Source organism: Callithrix jacchus, chromosome 1 (genome assembly GCF_049354715.1).
Source record: "Callithrix jacchus isolate 240 chromosome 1, calJac240_pri, whole genome shotgun sequence".
Lineage (NCBI taxonomy): Eukaryota > Metazoa > Chordata > Mammalia > Primates > Cebidae > Callithrix > Callithrix jacchus.
This window is the reverse complement of record NC_133502.1, coordinates 79,987,565-79,992,986: the sequence shown is the minus strand read 5'-3', so window position 1 is coordinate 79,992,986 and position 5,422 is coordinate 79,987,565. Positions and strand designations below refer to the sequence as shown.

General features: G+C 36.7%; 1 pseudogene across 1 annotated transcript in view; it reads right to left on the bottom strand.

Annotated features, from left to right (window-relative positions):
• The window catches only part of LOC144581619 (kazrin pseudogene), a 32,718-nt pseudogene that overhangs the window by 25,682 nt on the left and 1,614 nt on the right, over positions 1–5,422 (bottom strand). The gene's annotated exons all lie outside the window — the stretch shown is intronic.

The window sequence follows — 5,422 nt, the reverse complement described above, 5'->3', positions numbered from 1 at the left end:
TTTATTTCTGAAACAGACCTGTTTTGTACCGAGTTATTTTTGGGATAAATTTTACTGGTTGCTGTTGTGGAGAAGGTGGCACTTCCACCTTTTCCGTAATAAAATAGAAATGTGCATAGGAAAAAAAAAAAAGAAAGAAAGAAAAAAGAAAACTCCAGACCCAGGTGGTTCCACTGGTGAATTACGCTAGACATTTAATGAGAAAATAATACCAGTTCTACGCAATCTCTTTCAGAAAAACATTAGAAAACACTTCCTGTTCATTTACTGTGTCCATCATCACCCTATAACCAAATCAGTAAAAAAACATCCATAGAGGGCCGGGCGCGGTGGCTCACGCCTGTAATCCCAGCATTTTGGGAGGCTGAGGCGGGTGGATCACGAGGTCAAGAGATCGAGACCATCCTGGTCAACATGGTGAAACCCCGTCTCTATTAAAAATACAAAAAATTAGCTGGGCATGGTGGTGCGTGCCTGTAATCCCAGCTACTCAGGAGGCTGAGGCAGGAGAATTGCCTGAACCCAGGAGGCGGAGGTTGCGGTGAGCCGAAATCGCCCAGGCCATTGCACTCCAGCCTGGGTAACAAGAGCAAAACTCCGTCTCAAAAAAAAAAAATCCATAGAAATCTATAGAATAATATCCCTCATGAAAATAGATGCAATAAATAGAGAAAATGATATATTAGAAAATCTAATACATCATAGCCACATGGGGTACATCTCAAAGATGCAATCTAGTTCGATATTTGAAAATCTATGTTCAATAAACATGGTTAGGAAAACTGGATAACCACATACAAAAGAATGAAGTTGGACACTTCATTTACACAACATACTAAAATTAACTCAAAATGGATCAAAGGCCTAAATATAAGACCTAAAACTATAAAACACTTAGAAGAAAACATAAAGGAAAAGCTTCTTGACATAGGATTTGGCAGTGATTTCTTACACGTGACACCAAAAGCACAGGCAACAGAATAAAAAGATTAATAAATTGGACCTTGAAACTTTTGTTGCATTCAAAGACTTTACCAAGTGTGTGAAAAGACAATGAGAAAAAAATATTTGCAAATCATATATGACATAAGGGGTAATATCCAGCCTATACAAAGAACTCCAAAAACTCAACAATAAAAACAAAAACAGCCTAATTCAAAAGTGGGTAGAGGACTTGAATAGACATTACTCCAAAGACAAATAGTCAATAAGCACTTTTTCAGTACAGATGCTACTCAGCATCTGTACTGATCAGGCCTTTTATTTTCTGTATTCTGATGAGTTGACATCAGAGCCTTGCTGACCTTGGGGGGACTGCCCCCGTAGGGCTGGAAAATTTCTTGAAATAGTAATCAATTTGACAAAGAGGGCACTTTTCAAATACAAATGGACAAGTCTAGAACTCATGCTCCAAACACCTCCTTTATCAGGCTGTCACACTCTGAGCCACTTTCCCTACACAAAACACCTCAGGGCTGTGCACCAGAAAACTAGGGGAAGACCATCTGCGCCAAAGCCTGCTGAAATGATTCAAACTACCCAATCCTAAGCCTGATTACCTGTCTTACCCATTCTCTCCCAAATGAACCACAGTAAAGGCTTGTGCCCATAGTTCCCTTCTCTCCCTCTGCCTGTCTGATCCTGGTGCTTCCCTGTGTGCATCCCACAGTGTGGTATATCCCTTTTTCTTAGTAATAAATTTTCTTTTCAGTGGCTGTTGTATCCTAATCTATTGGCCTTACTATATCTCAATTTTCCCTTTAATACACTATATTTTAAAACATCACTAATCGTTAAGAAAATGCAAATCAAAGCCACAAGATACCACTTTACACCCATTAGAAAAGCTATTATAAAAATTAATTATAAACAGAAAGTAAGTTGATGAAGATGTATAGAAATTGAAACTGTTTCGCATGGCTGGTGGGAAGGTAAAATGGTATAGCCATTGTGATAAACAGCACAGTGTTTTCTCAGAAAACTAATAGAGTTACCACATGATCCAGCAATGCCACTTCTAGATATATACCCAAAATAACTGAAAGCAGCATGATATAGTTAAGCTTTGTGTCCCCACCCAAAGCTCATCTTGAATTGTAATCCCCAGGTATTGAGGGAGATACCTGGTGGCAAGTAACTGAATTATGGGGGAGGTTTCCCGCATGCTGTTCTTGTGAGAGTGAGTATTCTCAGGCCATCTGATGGTTTTATAAATGACAGTTTTTCCTGTGCTTTTCTCTCTCCTGCCGCCACGTTCTTGCTTCCCCTTCACCTTCCACTATGTAAGTTTCCTGCGGCCTCCCTAGCCATATGGAACTGTGAGCCAAATAAACCTCTTTCCTTTACAAATTACCCAGCCTTGGGTATTTCTTTATAGCAGTATGAAAACAGATTAATACACAGGGACTCAAACAAATATTTTTACACCAATGTCCATAATAACATTACTAATAATAGTCAAAAGATGGAAATGACCCAAATGTTCACTGACAGATGGATAAACAAAATACGATATATACATATAATGGAATAATATATTACTCAGCCTTAAAACATAATGAAATTCCGATATATGTTATTACAACATGGATAAACCTTGAGGACATTTGCTAAGTGAAATAAACTAGACACAAAATGACAAATATTTTATGATAACTCTTAAATGAGGTACCTACAATTCATAGTGAAAGTAAGTAGACTAGTGTTTACAGAGGAGTTAGGGGAGGCAGGAATGGGGAGTTGTTCAATGGGTATGAAGTTTCAGTTGGGTCGATGAAAGGTTCTGGGGACAGATAGTGTTAATGGTCATATAAGAATGTGAATAGGCTTTTTACCACTAAATTGTGAACTCAAAAATGATTAAAATTGTAAGTTTTATATTTTTTGTATTTTACCATGAGGAAAAATTTTTTAATCAATGAATGTAATTCACAATATTAACAGAATAAATAAAAATAGCCATTTGATCATATCAATAGGTGTAGGACAGGTATTTGACACAATTCAACATATATCTGTTGTAAAATCTCTTAGCTAATTAATAATAGGAGAAACTTCTAATGTAGGGTATTTACAAAAACTTATAGCTAACATCACATTTAATGATGAGCTGAGTAAGGCAACTCCTATGGTTTTAATGTTTGTTTTTCTCCATAATTCATATGAAAATTTAATTGCCATTGTAGCAATTTTAAGAGAGACTGCTGTGTATTTTCAACTTCAAGGGGTGATTAGGCCACAAGGGTATCACCTTCACGTGCAGGACTGGTACTATTATAAAAAGGCAAGTTTGGCACTCTCGTGCCCCTTTCTCTCTTCTGCCATGTGAGGAAGAGCATTCTGTTCCTCATCCCACCCCATCCCCCAAAGATGTAGCATTCAAGATGCCATCTTGGAAGCAGGGGCCAGAACCTTATCAGACACCAAACATGCCAGGGCCTTATCTTGAACTTCACAAGCTCCAGAACCACTAAAAATAAACTTCTGTACTTGCTAAAAAAGAAACTTAGCCTGAGATATTCCATTATAGCAGCCCAAAACAGATTAAGATAGCAATGCTCTCTCAGTACTTCTGTTCAACATCATCCTACAAGTCTTGACCAGTAAAATAAAGGAACAGAAAGAAAGAAAATCATACAGTCTGAAAAGAAGAAACAAGTGGTCACTATTTGCAGACAAAATGATTATATATGTAGAACATTCCAAACAATGTACCAAAAAATCCTTATTTAATTAATAAGCAAGTTTATTAAGCTTTGAGGATATAAGGTCAATATACAAAAGTCATCTTATTCCTATTTACCAACAGTGAATATAGCCAGCTCTCCCAAATCTCAGCAATCTTTTTGTAGATGTCAACAGGCTGATTCTAAAACATCCATGGAAAGGCCAAGAAACTAGAATAGCCAAAACAATTCTTAAAAAGAAAAACAAAATTGGAGAATTTATGAGATTTCAAGGCTTTCTATAAAACTAGAGTAATTCAAACAATATATCTGAAAAAGAACAGATATATCCGGCAACACAAAGAAGAATGATTTTTTTAAATGAATTGAAATTTTATTTTTATATAAAAGCCTGTGTGTGAATCTTATGTTACAGGGTTATTATTCAAAATTGTCAAAAATTGGAAACCACCAGCTGCCCTTCCACAGGTGAATAAATAAACACTACTAAGTTAGTGAGTGATACTTAAAGAGAAACATGATGTTTCATTGTCTCAAAATATCTCACTGCAGGCCAGTCATGGTGGCTTGTGCCTGTAGTCCCAGCCCTTTGGGAGGCCAAGGTGGGTGGATCAACTGAGCCCAGGATTTTGAGACATGCCTGGGCAACATGGCACAAGAAAAGAAAAAAAAAAAAAAAAAAAAGGAAAGGATAGAGGAAGAGGAAGGGAAGGAGAAAAGGAAGGGAAAGAAGAAAGGCTAAAACTTAGCTACTTGGGAGGCTGAGGTGGGAGGATCACTTGAGCCCAGGAAGTCCAAGCTGCAATGAGCCATCATCACACCACTGCACTCCAACCTCAGTGATATGGTGAGACCCTGTCTCAAAAAAAACCCACCTCACTGCAAACATGTATTAGTTGCTGCACCTACACACACAGCGCCAAACTTGGAAGTTGTGGAGAGCAGTTCTGCCGGCACCAGGCAAGGTCTCGGCCTTCAGAGACAAATGAAGGGTGAGACTTTCCTTGGAAAGGAATGGAAGCGTTTATCTTTTTAAAACACTTGTTTTTCTTAAAAACTTAAGAAATTTAAAATTTTTAAATTTAGAGATTGTTTTATTGCTTAGTGTTGAATGAATCCTTGTGAAAATTATCGATTATAATGTTAGTGCCATGGATAAGTCCTTACTTTGTTGCAGAGCCTCTCATTGTTCTAATGAGGTTACTGAAGGTTCTCTTTCCACTGCTTTAACGATACATACTACGTTCTTTTTCTTGCAGTTGCACTTTTACTGCACCAGGATAAATTTTTAAATATTTAGTGATAATATATATAGTAAATATAGAGATGCTGCTACGCATTTTCAATTCTTTTCTGATCATTACTGTAAGTTATTAAAGTGAAGGTTGGAATAGTTTCTTTAGGAAAACAAATGTGTAAATGTCAAAAAGAAAAAAATATAGTTAGAAAACCTAGAATGATTAGAATTTTTTAAAAACAAATGTTAGCCTTTTCCTCCACTATCTATTAGTGTTTTTCAGTGTCAACAGTAAAGTTTTATACCTTGATTCACATATAGTGCACTAGTTTACTTCTACCATTAATCCCTTTTTTCTTGCTAATCAAAACTTATTCTTCTTGCCATATAAGATAACCTGTTAGAAAGTATCAACCATGTGTGTGAGTGCGTGTTACTAAAAAGAGTCATAAAATAACAGTGCTGAGAGGTTCCTAATTTGGTTCCTGATTTCAGAAGT